This window comes from Thermobia domestica, chromosome 4, assembly GCF_964235325.1.
Source record: "Thermobia domestica chromosome 4, izTheDome1.hap1.1, whole genome shotgun sequence".
Lineage (NCBI taxonomy): Eukaryota > Metazoa > Arthropoda > Insecta > Zygentoma > Lepismatidae > Thermobia > Thermobia domestica.
This window is the reverse complement of record NC_137457.1, coordinates 236,409,107-236,434,817: the sequence shown is the minus strand read 5'-3', so window position 1 is coordinate 236,434,817 and position 25,711 is coordinate 236,409,107. Positions and strand designations below refer to the sequence as shown.

Below are 25,711 nucleotides of genomic sequence, written 5' to 3'. Positions count from 1 at the left end.
TGTAAAATACTGGGAAAGTGTAGTCCATTGTTTCTTATTGTTGAGGGGATGAATGTTGTACTAGTACGTTCATCACATGTACCATACCAAAGATGATTGTTATCTTGTGCCTAACTGAAAGATCTTTACCTCTTGTGGTAGATATTATGGCCAAAAATCCTTAGCATTGCCAAAGCAAGTGGGATAATGGTAGCTTCAATAAGCGACAATGGAATAGGTTTGCCCAGTATTTGGCAACAGTGCTCTCATTCAAATTCTGTGGAACATCAGAAACGAATGGTCTTATTGTAATTTGTACATACTTAAATGTTTTTTAACTTTTATTCATTAACAATAATGACACATGCTATAGACCATTGGCAAGGCCTATCCATCACCATTTAGATGCGCTATGTGTCACCGCTGCGAGAAATATTTCCTTGGAAAAATTCCACAAAATATTTCAATTATGTAGTCCCATATTTATTTTTTTTATCTTGGTTGCTATGGTAACAAACTACATGAGACTTTCCAAAAATGTTCAGCATTCTGCAATGAAATTCCTGCGTAATTTCTGTCGTTTACCTGGGCAATAGTGCTGCTAACCAGTTTCTTTCAAACAGTTTCTTTCGAAAAAGGAACATCTTACAAGGAAAATTTCGAAGTCATGGAAAAAATCAAGGAATCCTGAAACTGTGGGCAAATATCAGGATTTTTTTTGAGAGCGAAAATGACAACTCTCAGAAGTTGTACTTGACACACAGTCACTACATGCGAAAAAACGAACAATGTTTGAAGTTCATCATACGGTGCTGTACTTTATGAACGCGCTATTTAAAGACAATAGATTATGCTCATAGATACTTTCCACTTGTACTAGGAGATAGTGTAAGTGTCACCTATTTATTTATTTCTGTCGTTTTCCTGTTAGGAACAATGGTTTTTGAAGGCACACATCGTCGACCAGCCACAGGTCTTCTTAAAGAATGATTGCGAAACTGGCGAAAACACCAAAGTCCCTCTGACAAGCAAGGCTTAGGGATTCGTACTCATACTTCCAAAAGACATCTAGAAGAAGAAAGTAACTTGGACACTACAACTTCAGACGATTACATGCACAAACAACAGTGGTGTCAAGAACATTTTACACCACATAATGTTGTCGAGCAATATATGGCCGAAATCTTCCATAAAAGACGGCAGTGAATTGCAAGAGAGAAACCTACCGCTACGACTATTCTCACTCAGTTGCCAAGGCTTTTCTTATCTGAAATAGTACGTTTTAGGTATAATACAGTGCAGTTCATATTTGCTGAATGTGGAAGCCAAATCAGTACCTATGTATTCTATGTTTTGACAGTATTTGACAACAGTTATGTCTACAGTCATAATGTACTTCAAAACAAATAAAAGGTCCAGGGGTAAAACGATGAAGGTCCAACTTTTTGTTTCTTTAAGAATGTCAACTGTTGGCTCCATGTGTTAAGAAGATAAAGCGCTTACAGTTCAATAAACACGGGGAAATACGCAGTTTCCAATGGTAATCTTATGGGACATGAAACCTTCTTTTTCATTTCCTGCAAAACTGCAGCTGATGGAATCCTTATCGTTTTCCCCCTGAACTTTCAACTATACTTGTAACATATTTCAATGACCATAATATTTAAAACTGGGGACAGATTATAAAATAAAATAAAAAATATGTAATAATAATAAGTAGCGATATATTTCTGCAGTGACGTTATAACTCTATTCGTTTTTTTTTTTTAAATTGAGACTTCTTTCGTATAGCAAACAAACGAAAAACCACGATAGACTGCCGTACATAACTACTAACAAGGATTAGGAAGTGTAAAATATGTATCCGCTTACACAAATATAAGGGACGACGATTACCTTTCAAATGTTCTCTGGTAAGGCATCATCTGGACATTAGAGACAAATTACAAACTTAGAAATCATTGACTGTTAACACAACTTTGTCTGCCTTGTGCTAAGTGTCACCTTTTCTACAGGTTTTAACTTCCTTTAATGTCCAGATGACGCTCTACTAGCGAAAATGTGAAAAATAAAATTCGTGCCTGACATTTGTGTATCTATGCATTAACGATTCCTAATTTTTTATAATGCCTTTTAGTGTCATTATGTATTAGGTGAATTCCCGTCCATTTGTCCGAGGCCATAAGTTATATCCTATCATACAGTATCGAAATTCACTATTTATCTCAGCCACCCCGTAAACTACGGATTCGACATGTTAAACTTTTCTAACCTCGTGCTTGGGTGCGTCTTAACTTGGACAGCATCCAACTTGTTACTATTAATCTAGGCAACCCCGAAAACTGAGGATTCGACACTAACTTCGGTCGTTTTGAATATTTTTTTTTAAAATATCACCTCTCTTCACCCTAAGGAGTGGGGACTTGACTTGAATCTTTCGGTTGTATCATTATTCATCTCAGAGACCCCAAAAATTATAAATTCCACACTAATATCGTTAATTTTCGACTATTTTTTAAATTACCCCCTTCCAGCACTCCCGAAAGGGTGGGAGGGGTTTCTCGTTACTCTATTTTTATTTCTTGATTGCAAGCAATATGTGTACCGAATTTGGTTACTATTGATCCAGGTGTTTTAGTGTAATGCTAGAACAACATTCATTTTTATGTATCAGTTGCCATTACTAATACAAAGCAAGAGAATCTTCGGCGTACCTTCCTTTCTCAAAAAAAATAATCCCAGAAATTCTAACCTATAGCTTTCATACCTCCAGACCACTGGCGTCGTTAGCTTTTCAAATCTGGGGGATGGCATCAATCAAAATGAAAATCCTCTTTCTGACAAAAGTTATATATACAAAGTAGTATAGTTTCATAAAATATATTTGACTGAAATCCTGGGGGAAAGACGCGTACCCCTCGACCCTCGCTAACAACGCCCATGTTCAGACAATGAACTTCAAAGTCATTTCCAGCGCTTAAACGTACCGCTTTGTTGATTTTGTATTTTCTTTGTTGTTGATCGTTTCTGTGTTGAGTGAACCAAACAAGCTATTTCAGCAATAGAGGTGGAAAAATATAATAAAATAAAATAAAGAATGAAAAAATGAAAGAAAGATCGACACGTTTGGCAAAGGAAGTTAATTCGCTGGAAGTATGAAATCTATAGATTACGATTTATACAAAGGGTTTTGATTTTAGGCGGATAGCAAGAAATACACGGGGAACGATATGGAGATTCTGTCTGCCATTTTCAAGCCACGTTTGTAGACAGGAGAGAAGAGAGGATTATAGAAACCAACTTATAACTTGTGCGTGTACACTAGTCATGTTATTTCCTACACGTATGTACAGTGAGGGACACTTCTGGATGGCAGAGCCATATGGAGATTTACAGCTAAAGTGCTCCACCAGTTGAGTCCGAAGCATTTGCCGGGAAGTATGCAACCAAATTAGCTGTAAAGAAGGCGGGTGGCATAACCGTCAGGCACTGAAAATTCCCGTACACTTGGGCGAAATTCCCACTACCGTCTACATCATCAATTCTCCAAAATGAAATGAAACTTAGACGTGTAGTTCTTATGGCAAACATATTGCTTGATATTTGCCCTATTTGAGCAGACAAATTGAAACAAAAAATGTCGAATAGTTCCGAGACAAATGGATTAAAAATCCACAAATTCCGAGGGGGCACGTTTATAACAAATACCTCAGTGCCAAAATGGTATTGAATTAATATTATAATCAATAATAAGAATCTGTGAACCAACAACACTTGAATAGCTTAGGCCTGCCTACGGAATTAGCATAAATAAAGGGTAAAAAGTTGGACCATGGGTTCCCACAGAGGGGTCAAAGTTGCCCTTACTCTGGATTTGCTAAACAATTTCGGTTCTTTCTAGATAGGTGTTAAAACACATTAAATTTACTTGCATACTATAGTATTGAACGTATTCACTGTAGTCATGCAATGTGCTTAAATAATAGCTGTTTCACATTAAGTATTTCCGTTACCTCTCACCCCTTTGATTCCATCATTTCATTATTTTCATCATCACTGTCTCCCTTAGCCTACTCGGCATAATCGTGGGACGTAAACCTCCAAGATATTATTTTACATTAAGTATTATGTGATTCAAGGTCTGTGTATTGGCAACTTAGGTTACGTCACGTTTCTCAAAAGAAACATTTTCAGTGACAGTACACTAAACAATCGTTGTGTTATTTCAACGACATGCCTATGTGTTAACACGATTGTGTTAAAAAATAACACGAACAAGTGGTTAGAACAACATATAACGATATGTCTGGCTCTTAAACATTAATACTGATCCATTAAATACACAAACTTACTATTTTGTACACTCTGTTTAATCAGTGTCGTACTTAGGGGGTTTCCCCAACTCCACAACGGGTTTCCCAACCGATAGATGTAGGATGTACAGCATTCGTGTGCCCACCATTTTGCACTGCGCTTTCTTTTATACACTTTTCTTTAATAGACTTCACTTCATCATGCAACTGCTTAATTTGGTTGGTGTGTTCATTTACCGTTGTCTCTATAATATCTACAGAGTCTTGAACCTCGGTGAATCTCTGTACTATCTTTTGCATTTCTTCATCATAGTGTTCCAATTTGACTGCAATTTGCTGCTTCATCTGATTTAGTTGTTGTTGTATTTGGTCCCATTTGCCATCGTTACGTTGCTGCAATTGCTCTAATTTTCGTTCATTTTTGGTCTAACTTTTCAACTTGGTCATCACTTCATCGAGCTTGATCCCGAGCTTGATCACTAATCGGTTGGGATATTTCATCACTTCGTTGAGCTTGATACCTAATTTGTTGGGATATTTCATCACTTCGTAAAGCTTGGTTCTTAATTTTTTGGGGTATTTCCCTTAAAACGTCTATCATATTCTCTGAAGAATTCATTTCAGTATGGATAGTTTGATTATCGGTCACTTCTTTGTCCGTAACACTCATAACATTCCTATTTATTACTTTGCCACTTCTCAAAATAGTAAAATTAATGTTAGGCTCAATGTTGGCCACTTTATTAATCTTCTAAACGACACAACTATTTTTCTCTCTCGGCGTTCCAGCACCAATTTATAACGATATATCTGGTTCTTAAACATTAATATTGAGCCATTAAACACACAAACTTACTATTTTGTACACTCTGTTTTATCACTGTCGTATTTAGGGGGGTAACAGCTAGAAAATAATCTTTACGTTTAATGTCCCACGTTTATGCCTGTTAGGCTGAGGAAGACTATAATTAAAGCAAGTGAACTATAATGGACAAATTGGTTGAATGAGAAAGTGGGAGTGTCCCGAGAAGACCCACGAGCACGATGTTGTCCGTCTCAAGCTTACTTGCTTTGGGAAAGAACCAGGCACCCCACCCATCAGATAGTTCAGTTGGCGGAGTCTCAGTTTCGATTCCCAATAGGAGAACGTTTGAAATATTAAATGTCCTCGATGTATTTGTGTTCGTGTCGCTGTCGTTCAACGTTAGTCGAATTAAATGTAAAACGAGAATAACCGAATATAATAGAGGTAAGTTACGGAGATACTTTCGGTCTTTTTTAAAAAAGTTTAAATTGAAATTCTCTGGACTATAGTATTTTATCATGACCGAAATTAGTGTTTCATCGTTAGTAAAATATTGCAATCGAAAACGTTTGCAATTTGTTATATAGACGAGTGTTTCGTGACTCTTACTTAGAAGAGCAGTATTAGGGTAGTGGCTTGAACAGTCGTTTCGTGAGTCAGTGGTTCGAGGTTCGAGTCCCTCCACCGAAATTCATAAAAAATTTTATAATTTACAAAGTTTATATTTCTGATGTTTTATAACATGAAAAATAGTCAATTTCTCTCGTTGTTACAAGTTAGAGTTGAAACGACTTCCTTTACAAGGGAAAAACTAACATGACGTCACAGTCTACACTCCCGATTCCTACAGTCTCAAAACTTGGCGTGTTTCGCAAATAATTCATTAATACAAAACGATCATCCTTAAGGTCTAGTATGAGTCATAAATTTGTCTGAAACGACATTGGGGAATTGTTTCTACGTTCTTCCACTCTTACTAAAAAATGATAATATTTCCGTTCGTTATTTTCAACACGTTCCATATATTCGTTGAACCAAAATTGGTGAATACGAACTATTTTGTGTGTGTATATATTGTTAAAATAATATAACGCAAACATAAACCAATGTATTTTACCCAAAGAAAGGGATTTACTATGTACCGTATAAGGCAATTCATTCTTATAGAGGGTCCAACAAATTTCTTTTGACTTTTTCTTACTTTAGTATCCTTATTTGCATTCGAATACAACGTAATATTTAGATCTCAAATATTCAGTAATAATAATAATAATAATAATAATAATAATAATAATAATAATAATAATAATAATAATAATAATAATAATAGCATTAAAAGTTTAAAGTTGCCCTAAAATTTGGAAAAACTTACTTAAACGTAGGGATTTAGGAGAAGGGTTTCCGTACCTTCAAGATACACCTCTGCAACTACCCACATTTTAAACAAAAGCTTTCCACTAACGTTTCATGTAGAAAGTGTTCTACTTTATGTTTTAAGAAAAATAACTGTAATAGAAATTATTGAATATCACTCAACAGTAAGGCGTATAATAAACTAATCTTTAGGATATGCAGAGGTAATTATAAAAGCTTTGCTAAAAATATACCAACACATACCATAATTCAATGAGCTGTAAAATACAAAGTGACAAAAAGCTTATAAGATTCCGTCTACAGAGCAATTGCTACTTAAAAATGGACATGCACTACTTCGAAAATCGTAACAAGACGAGAAATGGTTAGGATTCTTTTCATCTCGTCTCGATTCTCATCTCCAAAGCGACATGATAATTGGAGATACTCTTGTCCCATCTCGAATGTAAAATGTTGTTTCTCATTTTTTTTTTTTTTTTTGTTTTAGAAACAAGATGAGAAATTTATCTTCTCGTGGCAACATTAAACAAAACCGAAATATTCTTGCCAAATGTCACGTTTCAGCTTGTAACGGTATGACAGGAGCGATAACTAGTTTCTAGCTTTTAATCTTCTACGAGATAATAATAATAGTTATTATTAATAATATTATTATTACTGAAGATTTGATAGTTCAAGTATTGAAACATCTGAGTATTCAAATATCTGAATATAATAATATGTTTTTCATGGACGATCAATCGTCATCAAAAATCCTAAAGCAGGAAAAATGCCCGTCGCGGATTTGAACCACGAACCTCCAGATTACTGGTGGAACGCCTTGACCATTCAACCTCGATCACTACGTCGTAAATGATTCGTCTTTAGAATTGTTACGTTAGGTTTCTTTGCCTCCGCTTGCAAAGATGTATGTTGTATTTCTTCGTTTCAGTACGTCTTTCGTATTTCGTTTATGATGATATAAGTGAATAATCTTCGGCAGAGTTTATATTAATAACTTGAGTTTTCTTAAGCCTTTGGTTCACAAGTTTGTTTCTTCTCCACACGAAACTACAGATATGATATTTAATTCTCATATTTTGCACTTGCTTTCAAAGCAGTCAGCATTAACTGGTAAAGCAAGTTTTCCGTCAGGGTTCATGTATTTTGTAACAAAACACGCTAAGATATGAGTTAAATAAAGGATGGAAGAGTTGACATCAAAGTTGAGAACTGTAAGCTAATGAAAAGCATGTAATATCGTCTTGTGTTTGAAAATAATGTCAGCTACTTTTAATTCACTAACTACTATTAGATTTGGTTCAAGCTTGAAAATCTTGAATGCACAAACTCAGTGCAGCTAAAAGAAAAACGTAACAAGAATGGACGAGATTCGAAGGTAGGACCACCAGCAGAAGAATCCCGTTTACTAACCTCAGACCTAATAAGCCAACACGTTTTATAAGTTATAAATTTGCATGCAAATGATACCATTATACGTTTGTGCAATCAATGTTTTGCTCTTTTTCTCCACAAAAACGTAATATGTATACGACAATTCGTTTCGTTTTCCATTAGAGCTTTGAAACACATGATTTGTGTTTGAGTATAGGATCTTTCGTCTCCTTTAAAAATATTTCTAACAAATACAACTCTATTCACACAGCAGTAAAAAAAAAAAACTCGCACTACCTTAGAAAATATTCCTAAAAGGGCGAAACTGTGTCATGCACCCGGCTTAACTAACGGGAGTGTGGTGAGGGAGTCCTACAGCGAAAAGGGGCCCACTGAAGTTTCGTAGAAGTCTACTGTAAAGATTTATCACGTCCTTCCACCAACAACTTTAAGTTTTCGAACAGTAATGAAGAACAAGATTGATTGAAAGTTTACCTTAGAAAGAAGTAGATAAAGATCTAATCTCATATAACTCTCATTGATAATAACGTTCCGTATTTGTTTAGACGCCTTCTTTTATAACTTTAGATATAGTGCATGGGGTCCTTGGTTCGATCCCCGCTCGCACCGAATGAACTTTATTATGGACAAACACTGTGTGTATGAGTTTTCTCTGGTTTCTCCCGTTTCCTCCCACTCCTTCATTCCACGATTTCATTCATTTCTCAGCATCAATGTCACCATTAACGTAATCGGTATAATCATGGGACGTAAAACTTAAATATTTTTCTTTTATAACTGTATCTCACTTCCTGTGACGAGAGCAACATCTGAGCGAGGATTCAGTGAATTAAATCGCTAAAACCTATATTTATAGCACAATTGTCCAGATGAAGTTGAGCCCTTTGGGAATTTTTAGCATGGAAACCAAAAAAGGCAACACATTGATATCGAAAAAGTAGTTAACGAATTACTCTCCGAAAAAGATCACCTGCACAGTTATTTTTCAAATGGTAATTTATAATTATACTTACGCTGGTTGAAATTTCTCCATAGTTATGAGGGCGAGACACTGAAACCACCCCTACAAAGAGGTGATGATGACATGTAAAAGACGTCAAATACGAACGATATTAGTGTCGAATTCATGTGCAAAGATGAATAGCGACACTGCGGATGCTGCAAGCCTTGGTTGGCATAGAGTTGACAATGGGAGAGTGACAGGCAAAAAGAATCGAAAATGTCCTATATTTGTGTCGAATGGATAGTTTTCGGAATCACTGAGATAAAAGGTGATATTTCAGATGTTGATATGTCGAAGGTTGACCCTATTGGCATGTGGTCATAGGGGGAACCAGTGAATACCTGAGAACAGTTCCTTTTTAGAGCCTTGCAATACACTGCGGGTTAAAAGTGATAATACACAAATACTGATATCACACTCGGAATTATCGGTGATATAACTTCTGGGGAAATTTTACTCACTGCTCGCACACTAAAATTTTTACTGCTTTGCAGGGGCTTTCTGAGGGCATGTTTCACTAAAATGTTTATCATCTCTAAAATCAGATATAATTTACAGAAAAGTAGTGATTTCGTGGGGCGGGTCTCTATTCTGTGTATGTCCCTGCTGCTCTGAATTGTCATAAGCTCCTCTTCAAATGTAAGACGTAAAATGTAAATAAGAAACGTATAACATAGTATACAATATATATAGAAAAAATGTTATTATAAATAAGAAATACAGTAGAAAATAATTATAAAACATAATGTTAAAGGACAAGCTTTTTGTTTAACAATCATACTTGAATGTAAAATATACTTTTAAAACAATTTTCCAATTATGCAAGATTACAAACAAGTGAGGAGTTTCATCTAGTAGTCACTATTCATCTCTTCGAACCACAAAACTATTAATTTGCACACTATCGTTGTTGAATAGAACACTTTTAAATCCTACATTGTTATTTTTCTGGCATGGAACTGACGGATTTCTACATTACGTTGCAACTATTTTCAAGAATGTCTTTTTGTTGAGGAAAAAAATTCAAGCTACTCTACTGTGAATTCGAAGCCAAGTGCGCCGAACAAGAGTCACGTGGTTTAACCCCTACACTACGTACATATTGTGTTATGTTACGAGAAGCTTCGTTGCTATATTATGAACTTACGAAGCTTTTTCGCCGTGTTTTGTATAGTGTGATTTATATAAATCTGTTTCTTTACTACAGTTTCGTATTTTTCTCTCGAAGCAGAATTCAGAGTGTTCTAGCAAAACACGTGCATAGTATGATAAAATAGCTAACAAGGTGATTGTTTTACATCTTATGAATGTAAGTACCAAATAAACAAAATGATCCCTCACTGTTTGTTACGTGTAATAGATAATTTTGTGATTGGAAAGAATTGCTAGAAATGATTGAATGGGGACGCTACGAAGTAGTTGTTTCGTAGTCGTGTGGTTAGAGGAACTGGCTTAAGTTCCGAAGGACCTAGGCTCGATTCTGGGTATGAGTCTTTCAGTTTTTCTCTAATCTTTTCTGACATACGTTTCCACGTTAATTGCAATTTGGAGGCAACAAGTCATCTGATTATGTTTGTGGCAATGTAGTACCCTATTTTTAACAAATTATAACGAATATAAATTAAATGTATCGCGGAGTTTCGTAATGGCGTATTGGAAAACCATTTGCTTTCCACGCAGCAGTCCCACGTTCGAGTTTCTATTATTTTATTCTTTTTGCAATTGAGTGGCGAAATTTCACTTCGTTTTACTGTGATGCACATTTGTCTCTCACGAAATTCAATGGAGGCATGAATTAGGAAGTGCGGTCAGTGAAAGTTCTTTTTTGTAAAACGTGACGTAACCTAAGTTGCGAATACACAGATCTTGAATCACATAATGCTTAATGTAAAATCAAATATTGCAGGTTTATGTCCCACGATTATGCCGAGTAGGCTAAGCGACACAGTGATGATGAAAATAATAAAATGATGGAATAAAAGGGGTGAGAGGAAACGGGAAAACCCCAAGAAAACATATCACACTATGTTTGTTTACTACAGAGACCACTTGGCGCGAGATGGGCTCGAAGTAGGGACACCACTTACGAGAGGTAATCGCTCTATCTTTGTGCCATAACGGCCCCTAATACTTAATGTAAAACAGCTATTATTTAAGCACGTTGCATAACTACAGTGAATACGTTTCAATACTATAGTATGTATATAAATCTAGTGTGTTTTAACACCTACCTAGAAAGAAACGAAATTGTTTTGCAAATCCAGAGTAGGGGCAACTTTGACCCTCTCTGGAAACCCATGGTTCAACTTTTTACCCCTTATTTTTCCTAATTCCGTAGGCGGGCCTAAGCTATTCAAGTGTTGTTGGTTCACAGATTCTTATTATTGAATACAATATTAATTCAATACCATTTTGGCCCTTTGAGGTATTTGTTATAAACGTGCCCCCTCCGAATTTGTGGATTTTTAAACCGTTTGTCTCGGGACTATTCTCAAGACAGAAAGTGCAACAAAACCTTACCTGAATTCTTATAAATATTTTTACAAAGTTTGAGGTCCATACACCCCGAAAACTTCCCCTGGTTATCCCCTGCTTCCAGAGATGCTTTTAGTGTCTTACCACTTCAGTACATTTTTCCTTATAAATTTGTATGAAATTTCTCCAGGGTATGTGGTGCATTGTACGAGCACTGTTTCTTCTTAGTTTCGTTTCCGCACTATATTTAAACGTATCACAGTAAGAATCAAATATTATAGTAGCACCCGACCGCCGTCGCTGTGCAAAATGTCATCATAGTTTGACGTAGGACAATGAGTGGAATTAACGTTGTAAGTTTTGAAATCAATTTTGCAATATTGCAAGTAAAAGAAAAACATATAATAAGAAGACTCATGTTTGAAAATAAATTCGGCTCAAGCTGCCTGAGACTACGTATAAGTCTTAACAGAACTTGTGTAATGCTCAGAATAAATGTTGCTAAAAAATAATGTCCTTTGCGTTGACCCGAATCCGTGACCCTCTATGTAGAAGTCCAGTACGCTAACCAACGGAAAGCGTTCCTTTGTTTAAAATTATAACCGAGGGACACTATTATGTGAAGGTATAATTCTCTCTCTCTCTCTCTCTCTCTCTCTCTCTCTCTCTCTCTCTCTCTCTCTTATATTTCACAAATATCACATGTTTCGGACATTTTTGAATAACAGCTATGCTTTATGTCTGATTATTTGCTAGTAGTTTCTAGCAGACGGTTCTTCCAAATAAAACTTAACTAACACAATAGTAACCAATGTTTTGTTTGCTGATTTTCTAGAGGGGAAAGAACTTAAACCCATTGCACCTTAAAAATGCAGCTCCACTCCTTGGCCAGGGATGGCCATCACTCCAGGTGCTTGAAAAAAACAGGCATGTCTTTAGGTTTTGGTTTTTAGAGGTGGTATTAACTGCACCAAATGAAATTTCGTCACTGCAATTAGATAAACCGACATTTTTCTCCCTATAGATATGTGCCTGTCCTTACAGGTATTTCATTACCTTATATCAGTAACGATTTTTTTTAAAAAAAACCTCTTTTATTAATATCGCAATTGGGGGAGTGGAGTAGAGTTTTTAAGCATATGTATAATTAACAGTAGATTCTTTTTTCTAATAAGCTACATTTCAGTTGCTATTTTCTTTCATTCTCTATCAGAATGTGTCTATTATGATGTTGTTTGTGTTTCTTATCCAATATTGCTGGAGCATTTCTCACTAGTTCTATTAATATGTCTTTCATAATCAAATTTAACAGTGCAACAAGACCTCTCGAGTATAGACATACAAAATTCTATGCAGACGAAATTTTAAACAAATGGAGACTTTATTCCGTGCAGCACTTCAGACAAAACCAAAGAGAACATGATGCACAGTGATGCTTCCGTTGAACATCGATGTAAAAAGACACTCTGTTGGTTATCATCGTGACCACTAATTCCATGTGTTTCTGCCAGTATCGAGGTTGCGACCGCGGCTTGAACCTCGATCTCGATTGCGAGGTCTTTTCGGTATGTTTCTACCGTTCGGCCTTATTTTAACAACTTATGCAAATGTCGGAGGTTCCAGACCTCCTGGCTACACCACTGCTTGGTAGCATGCATTCTTCCTAAACATCATCAGTCTCTGTTCACTTTCACATTCAGCCATAGTTTTATTCTTTCAAGCCAAAGAGAACATATTCTTTCTCCTTCACATTTGGTGTTCTTAAAAGTAAAATTATAATATAACTAAACATGCGATTTTGCCATTTCCAATGTAAATTTCTGTCCTCTCCTCCGCAAAACGAATCTCATGGGCGCAACTTGCGTGTATGCTCCCCCGGTTCCAAATAGAAAAATTGAATTTGGATGTTTACTGCAAGACTATTGGCGATATATAGAATTTTATATCCAGTATTTCTGTTTACTTGGTACTGGAATTAATAGAATTGGAAGTAATTGTTTTGTGTAAGTATAATTATGCAGAACAGCCATATATAAATGTTTTGTGCTGCTATATATAAATGTATGAAAATTGTTAGGAAAGTCTATGGAGGGGTGTTAAATATTCTTCCCAGGCTGGGACAACAGTAATTAAGTTAGTGCCAGGGAAAGAAAATATAGATACGGGGAATTTCCTTAGCTTTCCCCCTTACAAATAAACGTTTTGTAAGTAACAAACATTGTGTGTATGACGTATGACTACCTATCATTCTGTGTTGCTCCGTGGATGATTGAGTAGAGTCGTTGCTTGGTAATCGTGAGTTTCATGGTTTGAGTTCTGTTCAAGGCAATCCAGTTTTTTCATTGTTTGTTTCCCATATCTGAATATGTTTCTCCCCCTCCGTAATCATCTGATGCTCTCAACTGAGTTCTCCACTTCAATTCAACAGTTGGTAGTGGGATGCTCTTATGTTCGGGTAAGCTTTTGCATGTCTACTTACAAAATCAAAACTTGCGACATAATATGGATGCTATCCGATCATTTTGTCTCAAATTCTAAATTTGCTTATGTAACTGTATCTCTCTTCCATCATATTTGCATCTCTCGTTCTCCAATGTCATCACCTATGGCATAAGATGGCTTGGGAGCAAAACTTGAAATCATAAAAGTGCTATACCAAAGGGCTCACTCTCACTAAGCATTTGATTAAATGTATGTATTTTCATACTGAAGGTGTGGGATTCGCTCTTCCTATCCTCCTGAAGTGACAGAATATTTATTCAGGCTCTGCAAAGTAATTTCAGATCAAACGACTGAAAGAGTGTTCATTCCAACAGTAACAGGATTGGATTTTAATTTTTGTTTCAATTTATCTTCTCAAATAGGACAAATATGAAGTAGTATATTTGCCATACCCCGAACTACACGTCTAAATTTCATTTCAATTTGGAGAATTGATGATGTAGATGGTAGTGGGAATTTCGCCCAAGTGTACGGGAATTTTCAGTACCTGACGATTATGCCACCCGCCTTCCTTTACAACTAATTTGGTTGCATACTTCCCGGCAAATGCTTCGCTTGCTTCGGACTCAACTGATGGAGCACTTTAGCTGTAAATCTCCATATGGCTGTACCATCCAGAAGTGTCCCTCAGTGTACAAGACATCTATCGGTACGAAAGACCTTTAAAAAATCGTACAGCTAATAAGTCCTGAAAAATGGAAGGAATTTTAGATGCATTTTGACAATTTGCATGTCAGTGTGAACTTACATTCTACATAATTTAAATTTACAAGCTATTGCAGACTCGTATCCACGAGGTCTAGGGGGCCGGGGTCCCCTTAAATGTTTGCTGGCCCCGCTAAAAGTTTCAAGGTAGGCTTGCAAATGAACTATAATATGGTGATGAACTATAATATGATGGGATCGGACACCCTCTAACTTCAGCCGGACCCCCTACATTTTTGGGCTGGCTACCGACCTGAGCTCTTGTATTTTTGCGACTACTAGTAGAATAGTAATGTCATTTTTACACATGCAGTATAGCACTTCTGAAATGTTAAGTATGAGAAAAGAAATAAAAAATTAGAGTAGCAAAATGTAACTGATCATAGCAGTAAGTACTCTTGATACTCAAATATCGCTTTCGAATAATGTTTTACGGGGGCGCGGTGGCTCAGTGGTAGAGCGTTCACCTTCGGTACCTGGGGTCCCTAGTTCGATCCCAGCTCGCGTCGTGTGGACTTTGTGGTGGACAAACACCGTGTACGTGGGTTTTCTCGGGGTTCTCCCGTTCCCTCCCACTCTTCATTCCACCGTTTTATTCATTTCTCATTATCACAGTCTCCTTTAGCCTAACCGGCATAACCGTGGGACGTAAAACTCAAAGATATCATTTCATTTCGAATAATGTTTTACTCGTAGCGGTCGTAGTTCAGTTGCTAGAGCGTTGCATTCACATTTGGAAGGCTCGATATCGAACAACGAACTTTGACATCCTGACATGGTTTCCTCAGTTCTACCTATATGTTCTGTATCTAAAATACCAAGTTATTCACTTTGTTTCAATAATAAAATATCAGTTGCATAATAATATGTTTTTGGTGGTTATTATCATGAACATTTATTTATTTTGCAGATAGATGCAGTTTTCTTCACTCTATGGGCGAGAGGCTGTGGAAGCTCTGTGCAAAACATTCAGCAATTACTCATCACGAATCATACAGGCAGGAATTAAGGCTGGTCGCAGACGCGCTATTCAAGTATCAAAGGAAATAGAAGAAGCTCTACCAAATGCCTCAGATCAAGGTAAGGTGGCTGTTTATATGAATTCTTGATATTACATGTGTGGGCTAAGAGAACGGCTGTGGGAGGTGAGGTGGAGCAGTACGAAATCTCAATTATTTTTGGGGTGTAACATTTTTATTCGTTTTCCTTTCCTCTGTTTATATTGAAAAATTTTCTGTTCTCTAACGTTTGTTTATTACACAGAATATGAAGAACATAACACTCCGTGTTGTATAATTTCCATTGTTATAACTTCTAAGTTTTAACGTTCTTACTAGATTCAATTTACTTCAAGCACTAGCGCAAACCCAAATTGTTTGCAACGCAAAACAATCGTTCGCTAGTTTCATTATGCATTATACTTTCTCCTGTCGTTCTTTGTATTACTATATTTACATAAATTGTTAAGTAAAATTGAAAGTGTTTTCCTTTTTGTACTGTGTTCTTTCATTTCAATATGCGATTCCTTGTTGTTTCTCAGATAATGCAGAAGTAAATGCAACCCTAAATATCCTTCCATATGTGCTACCTGTTGGAATCATCACAAATCAAAAGAGGAAGAAAGTGAAACCTACGGGAGACGACTTAAAGAACCATTTCATTGATTGCATCGTTGTAAGTACATTTCAGGTTTTATCAATAACACTGTTCAACAAATTTTGATCGAAAGTATGTAAATTCTTTGAAGTTGCGATTTTTACATTCATTTGAGCATGATATGAAAGGAAATGATAATAGAAGAATTTTCTTAGCTCAGGTTGTGAAAAAAAACGCCCTTGTACAACAGTACCTGTATATATACAAAGGTATTAATATTTATAGAACATTTAAGCAAAATCCTTGTAAAAACCTACATTTCACTTTTTTTTTTATCTATTTCACTGTGATCTGATAAGCTGGGGAGTTAAGAAGTACCCTAGCCTATAGCTTTCTATACCCTTGTACTTACTTTTTTCAAAATTGCGCAAATACCAGTTTCACAGCGATACAGAAAATAAAGTAACCGTGGTCAAGTTTAACATTAACAATTCCGTAATAAAAATCAGTATTAACATCAAAACATGAAAAATATGTACAAATACCTTTTTGTGCAAGAACTACACTGCAATGTAGACAAAAGTTTCAAGTGATCCCTTGTACTGGATTATGTTTATTTTATTTTGAGCGTCTTCGCTTGGCTTGCCTCTTGTAGGTTACATTTGGAGCATCCCTTGCAATAGTCCAACAGTAGTCGGTCAATATGTTAGAACTCAACTTTCCCTCATATCTCTTCTCCATGGCTGCAATATCTTGATGGAAACGCTTACCATGTTCGTCACTTATTGCTCCACAATCTTCGGGAAAGAAGTCTAGATGTGAATGAGGAAAGTGGAGTTTTAGAGACATATTGCAACCAAGATTTTCGTAGCACAATAACAACTTTGCTACCAGTTGTTTGTAATTTGTTACTCGGTGTCTTCCCAAGAACTGTGAACAAACACTCTTCAAGCTTTCCCACGGAGCTTTCTCCTCACCTTGGAGAATTTCGACGAACTTGTGTTCTTTGAATAGTTGCCTAATCTGTGGCCCTATGAAAACACCCTCTTTAACTCTGGCATCACTTAATCGAGGGAATTGTCCTCTTAGGTACTTATAGGCCTCATCCTCTTGGTTCATGCTCTTAACAAAACTTTTCATAAGACCTAATTTAATATGGAAGCAAAATTCGGTTACGATCTACCAGTGGTTCATGCTGCACATTTTTCACTCCGGCTGAAGAGTTTCTTTGGTACTCCAATCACTTTTGCGGTACCACGATCCACGATCTCTACTGTCCCATTCACATATAAAGCAACAATACTTTGTATACCCTAACTGCATACCTAGCAACAGTGCTATTACTTTAAGGTCACCACAAATGAGCCACTAAAAATCGTAATATTTAATGGCTTGAAGTAAACGTTTCAAGTTTTCATAAAATTCCTTCATATGAACTGCGTAACCTACAGGAATTGAAGGAAGTTCATTTCCAATATGTAAAAGCACTGCCTTTAAACTCACCTTGCACGAATCTATAAAGAGCCTCCACTCCGTAGGTTCGTAATTAACTTTAAGTGCCCTCATGAGACCATTTACATCTGTACATGCCGCAAGTGTGTCTTCCATAGTAAAAAATGAAGTGAACATCTTCTCCCTATTACGATACACTGAATATTTACTTTTTTCTGCAATAAATTCCATTGATTTAAGCGTGACGCTAAAATTTCGGCTTTGCTTTTCGAGAGGTCCAAGTCTCTGATTAGATCACTTAGTTCCTCTTGAGTAAGTCTATGTGGTTCACATGGAAGTTCTTCTACAACAAACGTAGGGTCCTTCGAAGTACTTGATTCAGGAGCTTCAACTTCTTGATCATCATCAGAAAAAAGGTCGTATTCTTTAGGTGGGTCAGGAACACATAGTCCTTCTCCATGTGGAACAGGGCGCATTGCAGAAGGAATGTTAGGATAGATCAATCCCGCTTCTTCGTGGAAATTCCCTACTTGACGGACGGAAGCATACAAAAATAACAGTCTTTGATGTGGTCACTTGGTTCCCTCCAAATCATTGGCACTGCAAAAGGCATTGAGCGCCCCTTCCCATTAATCTAATTTCTTAGATTGCTGGCACAAGTGTTACACACAATGTGGGGTGCCCAAAATTTATCTTGGTCTCCAATTTTACAACCAAAGTAATATTGATAGGCTTTTCTTATTAGTGGTGTTATAGTCTGCTTATGTGAGGAAAATGTCACTTCCCCACACACGTAGCAGAAGCTATCCGCACTGTTTACACAATTTCGCGGCATTTTTGTTTATTGAAATCCTCAAAATGTCACTTGAAATAGTTCCGACAACTATTTAAAAATATACATTCGAAATACCAGGATTTTTTTTGCGTACTTGTAGTTGTATTTTTATGTCCTGCACTACACAAACGTCACACCCAAAACGCTGATAACTGCACTAAACCTGTCTTTTCTAACAATAGCAGAACACTACTGAGATAAGGAACACAATGAAACCAAGCGTTCATATAATTTCACCAGTGTTGCCGGATCAGTGTAACATTTTACCCCAAACGAAGCGAATATATTTATTTTTAAAGCGTTATTATTAGACATGCCTGTAAAACGAAAAGTAGAGCTAATATTCTAAAATAACTTTCAAATTCGTGATCAGCACCACAAAATCAATAAGAATTAGCTGATTTTGTTCAATTTACATTTTCGTTGTTGAACAGTGTAATCAGTTCAAGGTGTTCATAGTTCCAAATTATACATTTTAGAAAGATTCCGCATCCCGTATTTAAGCACGTGTAAAACGTACGCTAATTACATCAGAGAAAAACAAGAAAGAATGCCTCGAAGATAAGACGACATATACTAATTTAGCAGAGGAAAATTGAAGGGCTTTTTGCAATAACAAGGTAAGTGAAAAAATGGAGGTTTTGAGTTACAAAGCTTATAAACTTAAAGTGCAACGTCCTAATTAATAGGACTAAATTTGTTTATATGTCTATGAAGAAAAGTGGTGTAGCACCTGGTCTGTGCTTTGAAGCATAAAATATCGATTACCGAAAATGCGGAATAATAAAAAAACGAAGTTAGAAAAGTGAGCATTTACCTTGTTATTGCATAACCTAAACTAGTGGTGAAAAGAAAAGGGACAGTAGGAACACATAACGACATGTGTGACAACGTTTATGTATTGCGATACACGAAGATACAAAATATTAATAATCTGAGGGTTGTAGGCAACAAAATAAGGAAAGTGCACACTCTTGAGCCTTGTGTAAAACTCTAAATACGATACGTTCATTTTAGATTCAGAATCCATGAGCACAGATACAAAAAAAAAAAAAAAAAAGCAGTGTTCAGCACATTCTTGTAAAATTCTTGCTTGGCAAGAGTAACAAGTCGTAGCAGAGCTTACACATCCTCCTTCTTTAACTTCTTGATTTCCGGTTTGGCTGGTATATTGAGGTATAACAGGATGGTGCCCAGTGGTGGTGTCTGCAAGGAATAGGCTTTTTTCCTACACCACTATGAGTTTCCGAAACTGACACAGGTCCAAGTGAGGGGTTTTCACCCCATCTGCTTGTCCGATTTATTAGTAAATCCGAAAACTGGATTCGGAATAGATATCCGAACTACAAATTATGACTTTCGATTTTCAAATCCGACATCTCAAATCCGGATGCAAATCTGAATCCGGATATCCGGAATTCGATTTTTTCAAAATCCGAATATTCCAATAAATGGTGTATTTAGGATCTTGTTTCTGAGGCGGCTTGAGAACGAGTAAGAAGCAGTTTGGTTGTACGTATAATGTCAAAAATTATTAATGAAATATTATTAATAATGAATAGTAATGAAATTATTAATAATGAAATTATTTCGGGGGGAAGGTTGAGCCCGATATCCACCCCTTTAAATACCCCACTGATTCCAATATCCAGACTGTTGACAGCACTGTTTGAATTTCCATATTAACATCGAGGAAAGAAACAGAACACTGCATTTTGCCCTAATTTTGCTACATTTCTTTGTCAGAGTTCACGATATACAGTATATTTTGCTTTCAAATTTTCCGTTTCTGTCATTCAGGTTCGAGAGCTTCGATTTTGTTCAATTCGAAACAAAATGATTAGGTATGTCTTCGTACCAGTGCTTTCACTTGAACCGACCCTTGAAAATAAAGTTACAAACACGTCACGTCGCCTCCTCGTACCTTGCTTCACAAGCCGCACACAGCCGGCGCCCTCTGTTATCCGCATCGGGAAGAGGCTACTAAATGCAAGTGAATTGTGTTTTTCTCACAACAGACGCTTCGAATATCCACTAGAGATGTCGGAAAAGGAAAGTCCAAACGCCTTCTTCATCTATGTTTCAACAGGAATCGAGGTAACTCGACTTACCTTGTTATTGCAGAGGGCCCTTCAAATGTTAAAAATAGGACTGCAAACTGAATTATTAATTGCGTCGATCTCAGTTTCGTATAGTGTAACGTACCTACTACCAAACTACTTAGCCTTCGGTATCGTCACTGAGAGAGGGGATAGAAAATTCTCCCTCAATTTTATTTTGCATAATAAAGGAGGTATATTTGGATGGTAGCGCAATAAAATTCCGATATTACCTTAGTAATAAGATCGAACCCAATTTTCTACAATAAGCAATTATGATAGCTCTTATCTTCGCATTCATCTATCTATAAAATATAGGTATATCCTAGGATACAGAAGTGAAACTCAATGATTATAATGAAATAACGATTTATGAAAAATTCTAACTGCATCAAAATTATGAACAAGAAACAATTAACCAACTGAATATCTGTATTGGACGTTACAAACTATCATAAGTGCTTTAGACTACATTAATTAATCATAAGCAAATGCTCCAATCACGAACAAAAATAATTAATTCCAACTCACCAGCTTGAAGATTCCGTACCATAGACATAAAATATAGCAGGCTAGGACAATATATATCACACCAATATATTGATAGCACCTAAACAAGTCACTTTTCCTTATATAAGCCACTATCAATTAAACATCTCAGAATACTTTAACTATATATCTTGGAAAATTTAAACCACTTCGCTTCTTAGAAACAAAACTATTTGAAAATACACTTATCTTTTCCAACTTCCGTTAATATTTTAATATTCCAGACTAAACCATGGGTATCAATCGGAATTATAACGACGTACATTCGGTACGTAACTTGAAAAATTGACGTATTAGATTAACTATTTCTATAGCTTCCAATAGACTTTTTTCCAGTTTGGCTTTCAGAATGATTATGACCCTATCGCCTTGTAAAGCGCTATATGTACAAAATAATTCTACCAGTCGCCGCTAGTGGCGCCACTAGTAACTAGTACTTAACAGCTGACAAAAGCTTCCATCCTTTTTTTATCCGAATCCTAAATTAATGTAACTCTTTACAACATCTAACACCCCTTTAAAACCTTATGATTTTCCGAGGAGAGGTATTAGTTTCCCCATTGTCAATAATTATATATTCCCAGGAACCTCCATAACTAAATACTAGTACACCAAACATCTAACCATTCATTCCAAAAGAAAATAAAGAAACTAAAAATATTCCCCCATACCATCCAGTCATTGATACAGTCATTCTTACTACCATACACCGTCTACACCAAATACAACCATTCCCTAGTATTAGTATTAAACGAGTCGTTACGTCATACCCTCCTGGAAATTCATAAATTTACATTATTGAATATTCATCATTCTATATATATAAACATAATAGATAAGTTACTTATTTACTAAGTTCACAAGTTGACAAAATAATGGAAAAATCCGAATTAATATGGTTACCATCATATGAACTTGAATAATTACATAAATCGGTACAATCTCCATATAACAAATACATAGGCTATCCTCAATTTACAATAGACGTCTTCGCATATCAGTTGGTAACCATTCCATATAACAATTGCATAAGTGTTTCCGCACAAAAATAACTAACGATTTTCCATACAAACTTGACTAACGATTTTCCATACAACATTTGACAAACGATTTTTCAGGCCTGGAATTTAAAAAATCTCGATTAGTACAAACACAATTACACAATAACAATAACAATACTAATAACAATATAAATATGATAACAATTCTTTTAAAACAAGTAACATTATAATTTCTAAACCGCTTGACTAGAAAGAGACTAACAAAACAGGTTATTTAACGCCAACATAAGTCGGTTGCAGAAATAATAATATACAATATCTTAATAAGTTATACTTTAGAAAGTGTACCATTTAATTAAAATCTGTATAATTCACTTTAAGTTACACCCAAATTACGTGGTACCCTGTACAATTTAGTTCGAGATGACCTCTTCGAATATCAGATGGATCATTAACAGATTTTAAACGAACCGTATTGGTACCCAAGAAAGCCTCGACCGTAAATGGCCCCGTCCAACGTGGACACAATTTACGAGTTATTTTATCTACCAACGAAGACTTAAATTGAAATTTGAATAATACTTGATCACCTATAGAATATTATGTCTGCACTCTGTTCTTATCGTACATATGTTTTCTTTTAGACCACGCTAATTCCATGTTCTTCATAGCATTTGCCCTAATTCATCTATTTTCCAGCGAACACCTAAAGGCTCATATACGTTATAATTAAAGGTCATCTTCATAGGAGTACATTTTAACTCAGAATGTTCAGCTGAGTTAATAGCAAACTCAATTTCATGTAGACCCGTTTCCCACATTGTTCATTGCTGAAATATATCCTAAGACTATCACCAAAAACCCTTAAATATCTCTCGGCATTACTAGATGCACAATGGTCGGTGAACATCGAATTTCTTTAATACCATGGCTATATAGAAAATCTTTAAACTTGGCTGATAGTATACACAAACAGACCCGTTATCATGACTAATCCCGTAAGGGAACCCGAATCTACACATAATTTTATACAATTTATTTATTATAGATTGGCTCCAAAATTGTTTTATTGGTTGCAACCAAACACGCTTGGAACAGGAGTCTAATACAATAAGACAACACCTGCCCGAAGGAGAAGGAACTAATGGTCCATAAATATCCGTGTACCATCTTCCATTTATGATTTCGTCGAAAGTAGACATTAATTGACCCATCTTTTTCTGATTATCACTCTTGTTTAATTGACGCAATTTACAACTATGTACGTACTCTCTAACATTATCCACCAAAGAAGGCAATGTATATCTATTAGAGATACGCGCAATCGTCTTCTGCTTCCCCAAGTGATTTCCGAGTAAAATGGAATTATGGTAAAATTCCATAATCGGTACCGTTAGTTTATTAGGGATACATACTTTCCAAGGATTTTTAATTGCTCTCTTTTCTTACACAATATAACTTTTATTAACTTATAACCTTCAACATTTTCTCTATTCTCTAGCCTCTCGATTATACTGTTTAGTTCTACATCTTTCCTCTGATGTTCTTTTATGGACAAACAAGCATAAGTCATATTCCACATATTTACTAATAATAAATTCTTTACCTCATTATCGTGGGTTCGTTCGATCTCCACAGGTTCAAAGATATCTCGATCATGGATCCTTGAAATATAATCTGAAGATATATTCAAGTTAGATGGAACATGTTTAACATCAAAATCGAACGAAAACAATCGATATAATAAACTCCCATATTTCTTAATTCGTTTAATGTTCCTTATGGCATACATTAACCCTAGATTGTTTACGCTTAATTCAAATTGTGCATGCAAATATGTTCTATACCTTTCAATGGTTTTAACCGCGGCCATCAATTCAAGAAGATAAATGGGTTTATTTAAGTCATAAGGTCGTAAACGTCTAGAAAAGAATCCCACTGGCCTCAACACATTACCTTTATCATATTGCACAATCGTTCTCCCAAAACTTTTCAGTGTTGCATCAGAGCTGACTATAAAATTCGCGTTTATATCAGGTAATTTTAATATTACATGAGTTTCAAATAACTATTTAATCTGATCTAAGGACTTTTGCTCCTCTTTTCCTCATTTAAATGCCACCTTAGGGGACCTCATCCTATCCAAAGGTTCCACAATTTCTTGAAAATGAGGTACAAATTTTGCATGATATTCTAGAAAACAAAGTAAACTTATTACACCTCGCTTTTAGCGGGCTGCTGGTAACTTCTTGATAACATCTACTCTAGAAGGGCCTAAATACAATTACCATATTCCAATATATATCATAAATATGGAATCTTTGTCTCAAATAATTTAGATTTACTTAACGAAATTGTTATTCCATATTCCTCAAATTTCTTTAAAACTTTATATAACAACTTTTTATGACTATCTACATCTGAACTATAAACAAAATATCATTATGAAACCATTCTAGACCCTCATCATTTAATGAATACAGAATATCCGTTAATACTTTTGATAACATAAAACTTTCAGAAGAAAGTCCGAATGATAAATATTTAAATTCGAATAATCCTCGATGAGTCATAAAAGCGGTATACCTATAAGAACCTTCTGTTAAGCGTAAATGCAGATATGCTTTATTTATATCAATGGCAAAGAAGATTTTACCACTAGATACACTAGCTAACACATCCTCAATACGTGGTGTAAACTGACTATTTAGGTATAATCTCTTGTTTAAAGGTTGATAGTTAATTACGAGCCGCTTCTTTTCTTTTTGTCCTTTCATTAAGTAACAAGGGAATGACTAATTTCTATTATTTTTGTATTATAGCTTGTTTTAACCAATCATCCAAAATTAAATCTAATTGTTTTTGATCGGATCGTGCCATAGGGTACGCTTTCATTCTAATAGGCTCTTAACTATTAACTTTTATTTCATACTGGTAACCCTTAATCTCTCCTATCTTATCCCTAAATACATTAGGAAACCTATTAGGAAGATCCTCAACATACCTTTGTAAAGAGGGATCTCCTTCACCAAGCAGTGGATCAACCGGTATGCGACATGTTGACACCTTACTATCCATGTTCTGGCAAATGAAATAATTCCTGGATAAAATACTGCGGTTGGCAACGCTGTTCATCTGCTCAGCCTCTCCTTCCATCTTAATAGGTTCACCACTCATACATCTCCTAACGTCTGAAAGTAATAGGGGGTGCCACGGAATAAAAACTTAACGGCAGAATCATCCAGCTTATTCAAGTCACCGTTTGGGAAATAACTAATAGGTATCACCACTTTTTCACTAGTCAAAACAAACTTTTTTTCCACTAACTCAATGTGTGCTCTCATATACTTTAACTGTTGAATTCCAATTATAAACGTGGGCTATAATGTTCCTTCAAAAAGAAATTGAGTCTATACACCTTAGTTCGAAAACGAATAGGTAGCATAACATACTGAGATAATGATATGGTTTGTCTATTAACACCTGTTCCCGCAAACTGTTCTTCATTCACGTTAATGGGAAGCTTTAATCTCGAGTTCCATTCTTGAAACTTAGCACTATTTATTATCGAAACGGATGCGCAAGTGTCTATTCCCCCAGTATAGTCCTTTCCCTAAATATATCCTTT

General features: G+C 35.8%; 1 protein-coding gene and 1 long non-coding RNA gene across 2 annotated transcripts in view; both read right to left on the bottom strand.

Annotated features, from left to right (window-relative positions):
• Positions 1-25,711, bottom strand: part of LOC145683063 (uncharacterized) — a 334,454-nt gene that overhangs the window by 193,611 nt on the left and 115,132 nt on the right. The gene's annotated exons all lie outside the window — the stretch shown is intronic.
• LOC145683919 (uncharacterized) lies at positions 20,925-25,270 on the bottom strand. Its single transcript, XR_014131212.1, has 2 exons — positions 25,088-25,270; positions 20,925-22,202 (listed from the first exon to the last, which is right to left on the bottom strand). It is a non-coding gene; the product is annotated as an uncharacterized LOC145683919 (long non-coding RNA).